At 43.5% G+C, this 13569-nt stretch overlaps 1 long non-coding RNA gene across 1 annotated transcript; it reads right to left on the bottom strand.

Annotated features, from left to right (window-relative positions):
* Positions 1 to 1606: 1606 nt before the first annotated feature.
* On the bottom strand, positions 1607 to 12458 carry LOC125757508 (uncharacterized). The gene is made up of 4 exons (XR_007415280.1): positions 12028 to 12458; positions 11913 to 11964; positions 8206 to 8303; positions 1607 to 1701 (listed from the first exon to the last, which is right to left on the bottom strand). It is a non-coding gene; the product is annotated as an uncharacterized LOC125757508 (long non-coding RNA).
* Positions 12459 to 13569: the final 1111 nt, after the last annotated feature.

Genomic DNA, 13569 nt, shown 5'->3' with positions numbered 1-13569 from the left:
AGACGATCTACGTCGCGTCGCTCGTCGCTGTCGCGTGCATTTTCGCGTATATGGGGTTTTGCCTTTATACGAGTGTCGGGAGAGATGCCATACTCTGCCTTTTAGGTTTGATTTCTTCATGATTAAGTCGGCTTGTTTTTGCAGGTAGTCTTTTTTGTCTGATATTTAAATTCCAAGGTATCTATAAGTTGCCGTTTTTTATAGGGTTTCCTTGGAGCGTGTGAAAGTCAAGAGTCTGTGTTCAGGCCCATGCATTGCGTCTTTTCAGTGTTGAACTTGAGGTAGTCTTTGGTCCATACTTGGGAGCAGATATCTAAGAGGACTTGTAGGTCTGTTGCCGATTCAGCCAGGAGCACGACATCATCGGCAAATGCCAAGCATGAGATTTTTGTGTATACCTCTCGATGGCCTGTTGTTGTCGCGGAGAGTCTCAGTCCAGGTCCCCTGTTATTAAGTGCTTTCAGAAGGTTATTTATGTATATATTAAATAGGGTTGGTGATACACTCTTAAAAAAAAGGTAGTGCTACTTACTAACTTTGAGGTAGTAAATTGTTGTCACAACATTCACTACCTAAGTAGTAACTGCAGGTAGTAAACGGCAAGGTAGTAAAGTTACTACCATGTAATTTACTACCTGCAGTTACTACATACCAGAAGGTAGTAACAGAAAGTTAGTAAATTTACTACCATGACGGTTACTAGTTCCTTTTACTACTTATTGGAAGGTAGTAAGCTAAGCTAGTAACATTACTACCATGACGGTTACTAGTTCGTTTTACTACTTATTGGAAGGTAGTAAGCTAAGCTAGTAACATTACTACCATGACGGTTACTACTTAGTTACTGAATGCAGGAAAATAGTATTTGAAAGTTAGCAAACTTCCACCGTGAATGTTAGCTATTTGCAGCAACTACTGATGAAAACTTGCTACACCATGGCAACGTCAGTCAACTTCATGAACTAGAAAAATGCATCTTACTTAATACAAAGAGCATGCATCAGCTAATCTCACAGAAGTATATCGCTTATAAAAATATTTAATGTATTTCAATAAAAAGACTGTTTTTAGACATCAGAATCATTAGACTGTCTTACGCCAGTCTAATGCGCTTTCTAATCCACACCTAATGAGGTTCTACAAGAAATTGGCTGCTGTTAGTGTGTACAATTTTGATGCATGAGTTTCAGCGTATTGCAGCCTTATGCCTGCAACAGCATGTTTGCTGCACACAGTTAATAAATCTTTTTGTGGTTAACAATACGAAAGTGTGTACGCTTTAGAGGTTCGTAACAAAAATATTAGCAGACCATTTCCAGCAATGACTATATCAACAGCGTTCTTTACATGTAAGAGTATTTTGAAGCCAATAAGCAGACCATTTCCAGCAATGACTATATCAACAGCGTTCTTTACATGTAAGAGTATTTTGAAGCCAATAAGCAATCTTGTAGGCCTATGATGCAGGCATTTGGAAACAAGCTCTACATTGTCAATTTATTCAGTTTTAATGGGACAATAAATGGGGCTAGTTCATTCAATTCCCATGAAAGTGCAGTTCTATAATCACAAGCAAACAAATATGACGATACGAGAAGTTTCCAGGAGTAAGCGCTTTATTATTTAATTTCTCGACGCGGCACTGACGATAGGATCTCCTGTGCTGCACTGTTGCGGTGGTACAGTTGCTGTATTTGAAACCTGCAAGAGAGAATGTGAAAATGTAGTTTGGCACTGAAGCGAACAGCTTAGACAACACATCAACAGATGCTGCAATTTATGACTGATAACTTTCTGTTTCGAAATAGTGATATCATTTTTACCATTTTATTTGAATAATCCATGTGTATTCAATGTCCATCCCCATAGCCTTGGCTTCATGCTGCTTTGATCAAAAACATAAGAAAACAAACCGCTATACAGCACTTCTGCAGGCTGTGGTGTCATAGATAGGCCAGCTATCATATACAGACCGATTAGCTCGGTCAGCTTCTTTGATGTAACTTTGCATAATAGCGTCCTTTCGCTACTCAAATGGTACTCCATGCATGACTCCTGGGTGCATCAGTAGGCCTATTCCACTCGATTGTTTTAAAGAAAACTATCACAGAGCAATTTGTAGCTCATGCTCAGCTTGTGCAAGGCGCAGTTGAGCAATAGGCACGTGGAATGTGGAGCTGCATCTTGGTGATACAGCAACACAAATACTAAATTCTAGTCAGAAGAATGATAAAATGGTGGTTTCTGTAACAATCCACAATACATTTTATCAATATGGATGTTGCAACAGGTTACGAATCATTTCTACAAAAATTTAGAAACGGAGCATTAGAGGAAGCAAGCCAAAGGTATATTCACCAGGTACCTTGAACAGGTCACAAAAGTTTTATGAAAACGGAAATACTTGTTCGTGGTTCCATGCTTACGAGTACGCACTTACAATATCAGCTAGCAAATATTGTATAGTCATGAAATTGATCACCTATCTTTTACAAACAACAGAAGAATCTACAAGAGGATATAGGTGGGCTAGTCTGTTCATGAACATTGTGGCAAAGTAGCGCAGACAACAGGACGGAGAACATACAGGACACAGCGCTAACTATCAACCGATTTCTTCATTGGAAAGGCAGGGAATATATAGGCCGGCAAACAAAAATCGAAAAATGGCACAAACGCTATCGAGTGATTCAGCTGGCTGGCATTACTATCAATTTCATAAGGGTTTACAAGGTGTGACAAAAGCAGATTTCATTAAAATGTAAACAGGAGCAAGAAATGGCAAAAAAGAACGATGACATGGCGGTCGTACGAAACTGATTAAAACCACTAAAATCGGACATCCATAAATCAACAAAAACCATGAACTGGGGACTAACAAAGAAAGGTTTGCAAGCAAGTGACAGCAAGGCTAGAAAACTGCAACCGTGAACAATAAAACAGAAAACAAAACAAGAAAACAAAAGCATTGACAGTAAGCTTAGTGATCACAATTGAGGCTCATGGCACCTAATTTCTTCGTCAAAGAGTGCTAGTGATGGCGCACTAACGCAAGCTGCTACCCTTTTGTGAATTATGTGCGCCTCACAAATTTCGTGTGCTCATTGATCCTGATACTTCAGAACTTTCACATTGTCAAGCAAAGGGGAGCAGCCACATGATGTACAATGCCAGGTTACTGCCTGTTGCTGCTTTTAAAGAATTGGCATGTTCACGCATTCTGTCATTCATGCACCGTCCGATTTGTCCTACATATGATTTCCGCATGATAATGGAATGTCATAAACGACGTTCTTCACGCATTCAGTGAAACGATTTCTGTGCTTCGTGTCACAGCAAGAGGAGATTGTTTCATCCCTGTTCAACAGCCTGCATAAGGAGGCCAGATGGTTTGGGGCGGAAAACAAAACTCGTACGCCTACTCTGCCTGCAGCCTTATTCAACCTATGAGAGAAACCGTGAATGTAGGGAATGACAGCCAAGCGAGAGCGAGTGTGCTCATTTGGCGTGTTATTTCTCGTCGTTCTAAGAGTGACCAGCAGCTTTTCAGCTAGGGAGCTCAACAGAGTGCTGGGGAACCCTGCGCTCCTCAAGTGTTTCACCTGAATCCTAAAACTTGTTTCTGTTCGATGAGGGCATGATTAGACGAGGGCGCTTCTCATGGCGGAATAAGCTATTTCTCTTAGCTAGCTTAAAGTCCGCGAAAGAATACGGAAGCAAGTTCTTCTGAGACTGCGGAAAATAACTCCAGCAGATGTGGTCTTCATGGACTACGAGCAGCAAAACCAAGAACCTTAGCTCACTTTGTACCGATACTTCTTTAGTAGTTGGCAAATCTTGGAGGTTCTCGTCAAATGCGCAATGAATAACGTCAATGGTGGTGAATATTGAAGGAAACTTCTTCGTCCAGAAAAAGGCTGTGTGTACACGGTCATGCGTCGCGCCTGCGCTGAATGATCTCTTGGTGACGCAGTACGATAGAGACCTTGAGGCCTGCCTGCAGTCTTCGAATGTATCAAATGTATTCAGGTACGTCGACGATTACCTTGTGATCCTGCGACCGAGGCCGTTGACGTTATTCACCGCGCATCTGACGAGAACCTCCAAGATTTGCAAACCACTAAAGAAGTACCCGTACAAGGTGAGCTGAGGTTCTTGGATTTGCTGCTAGTAGCCCATGAAGACCACAGCTGCTGGAGATATTTTCCTTGGTCTCAGAAGAATTCGCTTCCGTATCCTTCTGCGTACTCTAAGCTAGTTAAAAAAGGAATAGGCTATTCCACCATCAGAAACGCCCTCGTCCGATCATGCCCTCAGTGGACGGAAACAAGTTTTGTGATTCAGGTGGAACGCTCGAGCAGCGCAGGGTTCCCTAGTGCTCTTTTGAGCTCCCCAGCTGAAAAGCTGCTGGTCACTCTTAGAACGACGAGAAATAACAGGCCAAACGAGCACACTCGCTCTCGCTTGGCTGTCGTTCCCTACATTCACAGTTTCTCTCATAGGTTGAAGAAGGCTGCCGGCAGAGTAGGCGTAAGAGTTTTGTTCTTTAAAAGCAGCAACAGGCAGTAACCTGGCATTGTACATCATGTGGCTGCTCCCCTTTGCTTGACAATGTGCAAGTTCTGAAGTATCAGGATCAATGAGCACACGAAATTTGTGAGGCGCACATAATACACAAAAGGGGAGCAGCTTGCTTTAGCGCACCATCACTAGCACTCTTTGACAAAGAAATTAGCTACCTTGAGCCTCAATTGTGATCACTACGCTTGTTGCAGGCCCGTAGCCAGGAATTTTTTCGGAGGGGGGCTTACTTGTTGAAAGCCTTGACTATTTGAGAAAAACGCCTATTTTCATGATTTATTTTCGATAAAACACCATGTGTCCTCAAAATTTCGAAGGGAGGGGGCGGGGGGGAGGGCGAGCCCCTCCCCCCCCTTCCCGCATGGCTACGGGCCTGGCTTGTTGTCACATGTTTTTGTTTTCTGTTTGATTGTTTGTAGCTGCAGTTTTCAAGCCTTGCTGTCACTTGCTTACAAACCTTTTTTTAGACCCTGGTTCTTTGTTTTTGTTGATTTATGAGTCAGGTTTTAGCGGTTTTAATTGGTTTGGTACTGACCACCATGTTTGTTATTTTTTGCCATTTTTTTGCTCGTCTTCAAGTTTTAATGAAATCTGCTTTTGCCGCATCTTGTAAACCCTATCCGAATTGATAGTAATGCCGGTCGGCCGAGTCACTTGATAGCGTATGTGCCATTTTTCGATTTTTGCTCGCCTGCCTACAGATTCTCTGTCTTCCCAATAAAGAAATCACTTGATTGCCAGCGTTGTGCCCTGTATGTTCTTCGTCCCGTTGTCTGCGCTGTTTTGCCACAAAGAAGAATTCACATTCGAGTGTGTCGTTACTTATTAAACATCTTGACAGGATAGCACAGCTACTCAAGAAAAGAGCACATGTCAATGCTGAACTCACAACTAACTTTTCTAGAAATCACGCAGATCCTCAAAATATCACCTGAACCCAAGTGTTTTCACAGAGATAACATCATTTACAGTGCATGTACAAACAGCAAAATGCAGTAACCAAATGTATACCCAGGAGAGAAGCAAGGAGTACTGTCCACTTATCTCGTGCTTCCTCCTGAGTATTTACCAACATGCCCAGTTACAAGTATTGCTAAAACGTACACCCTTCCACCTTAGTATCAATTTAATGAACAGTTCAACTTTGCTGTCAAACAAGGCTATTCAAGGCATCGTCATACAGTGCATTACACATATCTTTGTGTGGTAAGGCTCAATCTGTCTCATGAACCGTGTGACATACAGATTCATGGTACCTTTATAGATGTGGTGGGGTCATGTTCCAAACAATGTGATGAAACATACGGGTATGCCCTGCCTTCTAATGAAGGCTCTCTCCGATACAGATTATCACTCTCAGACATATCGATTATTTGACAACAAAGCTTTGTTAGATGGAAATAAGTGCTTAAAGCTGGGTTGCGCCACAACCTATAAAATACCATAAATCTGTTCATACATAGCAGTAAGGTCAGAAGAGGGAATATTAAGGCCCACCACATAGAGAAGTAGAGCATCGGAATGCACTGCGAAAGTGTGTCCTAGAGCTTTGCACGAGTCAGTTTTGTATCACTTGATAATATAGTGGCAGAATATATATGTTTTATTGCCTTTTGCTGTTTGTAAATGCCTGCAGATGATGTCATCAATGCAAGAACACATGGGTACGCATAATATTGAAACCATTATGTTTATCGCAGAGACTAGTGAGGACAGGACAAGAAGGGACACAGATAGGCACTAACTTTTAAGTGTTTTTTGGACTCACATCACACATATTTATAATTTAAAAAGAAAAACTTCAACATGCGCAGGCACAGCTGCATCCAGGAAAAATAGTTCTTTCTTTGACAAATAGTGTAATGACACACTAACGCAATCTCGAGAATATGAATACTTGCTGATTCAATGATCAATGCAGTATAGTTAATTTACTGTTTGGCAAACTGGCAATCCCTGCCTTTCTTTACATTGTTGCAATGTTCCTGAATCTTTCCTTGAGATGCTGCCCCATTTGCCCTCCATAATACTTACCTCATGACAGGGGTATCTGATAAACGGTACCTTCCTTGCAGGGCATGTAACGTGTCCTGTGTTTCTTATTGCAGCCAATCCTCTCCTCTGAGTATCTGGGTTGCTGCTTTTCCATAGTTTGGCATGCTTATTTGAGGCCATGAACACTATACGGATGATCCCGAGCACCAACTGTTTTTATATTGTTGAATATCTCATGCAGATATGACATAGTGGCAAACATTTTTTGGCCATCAAGATTTGCCTTTTTTTTTTTGGCTTGGCAACTGGAAGGTGGTTTTCTGGGTAGAGTATATGCAACCGATACAGCAAGGTGAACAGGATATCCTGCTTGTGTCAGGGGAGTTCCTTGGAAATGCTTGTCCACAAGAAACAGGAACAGAAATTTTTACCGTGTTAGCAAGCCACACAGGCATAGGCAGAAATTCATTTCGGGGAGGAGGGCGGATGGGGGCTTGGGCTCGGTCTGCTACCCCTTCGCTACGCCACTGTCGAGGCAGTCAGACAATGCACCTTTTTACCATTATTGAGTGGGATAAACTAAAAGGCAGCAATGGCTTTTTTCCCATCAGTTTGTATCCTGCTCCCCTTGCTGTATTGGCCCTGCAGAAGCCCTACTCAAAAAAACACCTTCCAGTTGCCAGGCCAAAGAAACGGCTAATTGTGATGGCCAAAATATGTTTGCCACTATGTCATACCCTGCACAGGATATCCAACAATTTAAAAACGGTTGGTGCTTGGGCCACCTTCAGCATAGTGTTCACGGCCTCAAATAAGCGTGCTAAAGTATGAAAAAGTTGCAACCCAGACACTCACTTGGCTGCAATAGGAATCACAGGACACGTTATGCGCTCTGTAAAGAAGGCATCATTTATCAGATCATGGGATAAGCATTATGTGGGGCAAATGGGGGAGTCTATCAAAGAAGGGCTCAGGGAACACTGAAACATAAAGAAAGGCAGTGATGACTTATTACCTGAACACTGGAGCATGTGTGGTTGCGTCCCACTTTTTGATGAGTTTTATTGTGCGTAAGCACAGCGACGAAACTACTACATTAAAATTGAATCGGCAACTAATAATAATCTTGGCTGAGATTGCGTTAGTGTGCCTTCACTATCTTTAACAAAGAAAGAGCTATTTTTCTTCGATGTAGCTGTGCCTGCGCACGCCTGAGTCTTTTGTTTCATGGCAGCACAAGCAACACAGATGTTTGGTGGAAGATGGAGGAGGCTTGAAGAGACGAAGAAATCCTCAAACAGGGTATGTCGCTGCAGCCAACTCTTTAACGAGTAGACTTGCCTTCATCAAGATAGCAACATCAAGAATTAACAGTTGCTCCCTTTATGAAGACAACTGCAAGTTTCAAAACGTTGGCTCTGACGACATCCCATGTTCAAAAATTACGAACTCAACAATACAAACTATTCCACATTCCATGTTCAAGGAATGCAAACTAAATAATATGCATTGCACTGAAGTGCAGAAGATAGGTTTCCCACCCCTAAGCTAAAGGCCAGTATATGCTGTATCTCAATAGGTGCTACGTGTCCAAACTGTCCCAATCCAGTGATGAAAAGAAATGCCTACCACTCATCATGGCTTGCCCGGGTTTGCAGGAAGTATGCTCCTATCTTGTACTGCAACCTGTCCTCTGTGTCGGTGCCACGAACAGCTCTCTCTCATCGCTGATACATGCATAACAGATACCACAAAGAAATCTTGATTTTCATGCAAAACAAACCCAACCGCATACAGATAGTGAGTACCAAACATGTCTCCAGGCAAGTCTATATTCATATATTAAAGAGATCGATCCTTCAATGAAGGGATCAGGGTGCAATAAGAACAGCTGTATTAGTGAACCAGCCACTTGCAGACTATTGAAAGAGTGTCATTGCATGCTCAACATTCACACATGTACACAGTAAGCACTTCCCAGAATATGCACATAGCCATATGGGTGATTCACATGACAAAAACGATATACACACTTTTATCGAAATATAAAAAAAAATTAAAAGAGTGCGTGGTCCATGTGCTTGGTGTGAGGTGGGAACGAGCCATACACATTGTATTACATCATGAATGTAAGCCATTCAGGACACAAACTTTTGGTTCTCTAAAGCGAATTCACATGTAGTTTGTCTTGCATACACCAATTTCACAAGGAAGCTGCCATTTTGAAAGCACTCCACCGCCGCAGCGCCGTCTATCGTCTGCGACGTTTCGCCGCCCTTCCGGTGTGTGGGGTTCCGCGGCGGTGTATGCAGCGTATGCGCTCGGTTCACAAGGTGTTGCTGTTCTTCGCGGTACACGGGCAAAACAGGGCAACGCTTTTCGAGTGTGAAGGCGCTGATAAATAATCGCTAAGCTTGCAGCTTCAAAATGGCTGAAACAGCAAGCAGCGGCGGCCCACGAGACGTTCCCGCAGCAGCGCCGACGATGAGAATAATGTCAATGCAGTTCTTAAGCATGCAACATGTGTAAATTGGTAATTGCTTTGTATGTTTTGTTATAGCTGGCCGGGTGAGGTTCTTGGAATAATCACTATAAAAGAGCGTTAACATTTAGGACAATTGTCGAAGTATAATCGGAGAAACGTAAATGGAGACGAGCGAACACGTAGGCCATTGTCCGGCTGCGCGCTAGGTGCGCGGATTAGTGTTTAAGATGGCTCCCGGGTTTCCGTGCCGTGATTATTCAAGTTCAACATAACTCTAATCCCTAACAGACCATTTTGGTTCCGCTTGGCACGTTGCAATACAATGTTCACGGAACGACAGGAGCACAAACACCGATGCCTGTGTTTATTCGTGTCGCCGTCGTAGCTTGTGGCCTCTGATCGTTGCACAGGATAAGGAACAGAAGTACGACGGGTGAGCTCAAAGTTCGGCGTAGAAACAACGCCGATGATAAAATAAAAATAAGCCTGTTGCACATCTGGAAGCGTGGCATGGCGTGAGTTCGCTTCGGCGTGAGCTGCCGCCACTAGCGATACGCCGAAAGGGCGCTCGTTTTTGGTAACATTATTGTCAATTTGTTTTCTGGTGAGTATTTCAGAAGCATTACGACGAGCGCACGTGTCCAGGTAACGACCTGGCTTTAACGAACGTGGGCCGATTATACACGACACCCAGACTGCCGCGCGAAAAAAAAAAAGTGCGGTTGTCATAACGCTACCCCAGTTATCGTCACAAAATTGACAAGTCGAGAAAGAACGTGCTCTCGAAGAAACGTTAGAAACGCGTACCTACGCTAAAGAACACATGTCATGCAGGCCTTTCTGTCATGTAGATTGAAAAGTGCCCGTTCAATAATCTCAAAATTGCACGCACTAAGATGGAACATTTTCTAGCCGCAGCCATTGTAAATCATGTGCTGTAGCATAGAAATCAGAGAGGTTCATGAGAACAACTCTTGGCCAAACATTTTGCATATTAATCGTCAGCCTTGACATTGGTTCTCTTCGATGCAGATGATAAAGTGTACCAGCACCCAAGCACAATCACAAGCTGGTGTGGTGACTTGGAGAAACGGCCATAAGTGCAGACACCCCATATAATAATGTACTATTTGTCGGAGAAGAAGGCGTGCGACCTGGAGAAGCGAAGTCATTTAAAAACATAGTGCACTTCGAATGCCTTGGCTGCCAGTCTTTCAGGCTTCCGTAGCTGTTGCCGCAGCCAAACACAGCGCAGTGGTAGCTTGTCGACCTGTTCTCGTCCGACATGTCGATTTGCGGCAGCACAATTGTTTCAGAGCGTCGAAAAATGGAAACACGCTGACCTCTCACGCACCACGCAGTGCAAAACTCGGGAATCCGCACACACCAGAGGCAGCGGTCGGCCGAGGTGGAGAGAGAGAAAGTGGTGAATATACACCGGTTCGAGGCTACGCTCCTCCTCTCCGTGAAAACGGTCTATAGTTGAGCTGTCAATGTGATTTCATTTTCAGTTATGTAAGCCCTTCACAAAACCGAGAATATTTGCCAACTTTCTGTGAACTTCTGGAAACATATATGAGAATGGAGATCTTTTTCTTTTAATTTATGACCTTACAAAGCTAAATAAACACTAAATCACTGCATACTAAACCTTGGTTATGCATTTATGTAAGAGAGCAATATTGGTACCATGTTGAGTAAAAAAAAGCGTGAAAATACAATAACATAAAGCGCCACACCATAAAAGCAACATTCTTATTACATGAACATAATCTAAGTTATTTGTGATAGAGAACCTCGTGTGCTTCAAGATGCTAAGAAAAAATATATGACAGAACACGAGCTCACGTAGACGCTAAGAAAAAATGGCAGAACAAGAGCTCACGCATATTTTATCAAACACACAATATTGCAACAAAGAGTAGCATGTGTTAGCTTAATTAACCTAAGTGAATTGGCATATTCATCTAATAACACTATTTGATATAAACATGTGTTTCTTCAAATTAAGTACGCATTTTCTGGAGTGTGGTCTTAGTACCAGTACGTAACGTAATTCACTGAAATACATTTACTTCAAGTGAGCTCCTTTAAAACATTATGAGGCAGCTAGGCTGAAATCCTAACCACAAAACAACTACATGAATTTCTGGCGAAAAGCTCGGGGACGCAACCACGAAAACATATCCATCATCGTGTGCGCGTGTCAGGGCTGTGTGTTTTTCTATCACGTCCCCAGTCTTGTGATGTCCCCAGTTTTGTGATATTTTTGCGCGTTATTACCGAGTTTGGTGAACTCTCGCAGCAACATCGTGAAAACATTATGGGACAACCCATGTATTTAAAAAGCAAACACTTTCTAACGGCGACAAGGGATTCTAGAAACACTCTAAAGCGATGATCTCGTACAGTAAACAGTCAAGAAATAACAGCACAACGGCCCGAGGCTTGCATGATCGAAGCATAGGATCGCGTAACGCAACGCGCATCCTTCAAACATGTAATTTATGGTGGTGTATATACATGGGCGTCCGGAGGGGGGTGCAAGGGGGGGCAGCTGCCCCCCCTTGGAATTTTGGATAATAATTTTCTATGCAGTAGCAGTAAGCTACACAGCTTGATTAGCACACTCCAGTCCCGCATATCCGCGTGAAATATCATTCAGGATTACCAGCCAACTTTGCACGTTACATGCTGCTATGGACGAATCTTGGCGGTCATGTCACGGCAATGAAACAAAAGCTACCTATGCTGTATGTCCCCCTCCCCCACCCTCTGCTGATGCACCCCCCCGGAAAAAGTTCTGCGGACGCCCTTGTGTATATAAGTGCACTCAAAGCACAAAACATACCTGCCTATCGGGTATCTGGTTGATCATCCTCGCTATGCCAACACGCCGGTTCCTGCATAGGAGTCATCATGGAATGAAGTAACAAAGTTATGTAGTTCAGCGACCTTCAACTTACCCAAGTTTGGCATTGGCTGTGCACTCTTCATAGTCGCTCGTCAAAAGGCTCACGCTTCCCCTCCTGTGGAACCGCAGTCGCCGCTTGTCCAAACACTAGGACGCGGATCGTCTTCGGAAGTACACTCGATATTGAAACACTCGATGAACGTGAGTAATCGATGAACAAAGCAAGAAAGCACTTTTGAGCGCGGACACAAAGCTGCGCGTCCCATGAGGCTTTGTTGAGCGGCAACGAACGACGACCATCATCCGCCACTGGATTAAGGCAGGAGAACGCCTCAACACACGGAAAATGCCCAGTCGACGAATGTCGAGTACGATAAGCACACAATAAACGCACACAATATCTATCAACGCGATAAACATGCAAGCGCGAGGCACATGTGTTCACGGGAAGCGGGCTCCTGCAGTACAACGAGACCTGTTGCAACTGTTAGCTTACAGACTAAACCAAAAAGAATGTAGGTGGCAGCAGTGTCGTGCTATGCTACATGTCATATTTTTTTTTAGAAATAAAACGTATTTGTGGCTTTTCACACAAGTTTAGGTGCAACTGCATTATTTGGTCGTTATTTATATTTAGTTTTGCAGCTATACCTATTGTGTTTGGCATATTAGAGCAAATTTCAAAGCTCACTCCTGAATTAATGGTCATCTCTCAGGCTTTGTAAAGAAACGCTGCAAAGTACAGATCTCAGAGGCAATGCTTTTGTGCACTACAGGTGCCGAACACAATTTTTTTCAGAGTTAGAGGCTTTGCCGGTGCGTAGTGAAGCATGATTAACATGCATTCCCTCACAATAAGAGAGGAAGGGTGTACTTGACCAGGTGCCCATTCCTCTACTTTCTCTGCGTAGCAGCTGCTGTTGTAACAGCAAGCAGAAGCGTCAGCTGCAGGAGGGGAGTCATGGGTGCGCAACTCCCGCCTCCCTCACCCCCGCTCGCCTGAATTTACCGACGAGGGAGGGGTGGGTACTTACCTACGAGGAAGGGGAGGATAGGGGGGGGGGGTATGCGGGTGCGCTTACGTTGCCAGCCACTGTTCCAGCCGTATTTTTGTTGTAAACGTATAGCTGATATTTAAGTGCACTTTCAAATTCTGACAACGATATGACAGGTTTATCTCGTGTGCTTTCCTCAATGTTCACTGTTCAGCTAATCCAATCCCCCAACCTCCGGGCAAATGGAAAACTGACGCTTTTTTTTAACTGTTCGGGGTATCGCTTCACCGCATGCGATCGACACTATTCTTGTTAGTCAATTAGTGAGCGCTTCGTTATATCCGGTGGATAACCTTCAATCTATATTGAGTTTTAGAACCTTGTCGTACAACACTTGGTGCATGAGTATTTTGTTGCTTTCGGTTCTGGTGCACAAACATTCCTGGGTGGCTTTCCCTGCAAATTTGTATTTAGACCATGCACAGGGGATGTCACTGCTCAGTGTAGCCTATTTATTTACTATGCGTGTCATCCGATAGAGCACAGTTAATCCTTGCGTAAGAATACTCTTGCCCTTTCTATCTCGCCAAAACGAAAAA

The sequence above is a fragment of the Rhipicephalus sanguineus genome, chromosome 2 (assembly GCF_013339695.2).
Source record: "Rhipicephalus sanguineus isolate Rsan-2018 chromosome 2, BIME_Rsan_1.4, whole genome shotgun sequence".
NCBI classification, from domain to species: Eukaryota; Metazoa; Arthropoda; class Arachnida; order Ixodida; family Ixodidae; genus Rhipicephalus; species Rhipicephalus sanguineus.
This window is presented reverse-complemented; position numbering and strand designations above follow the sequence as displayed.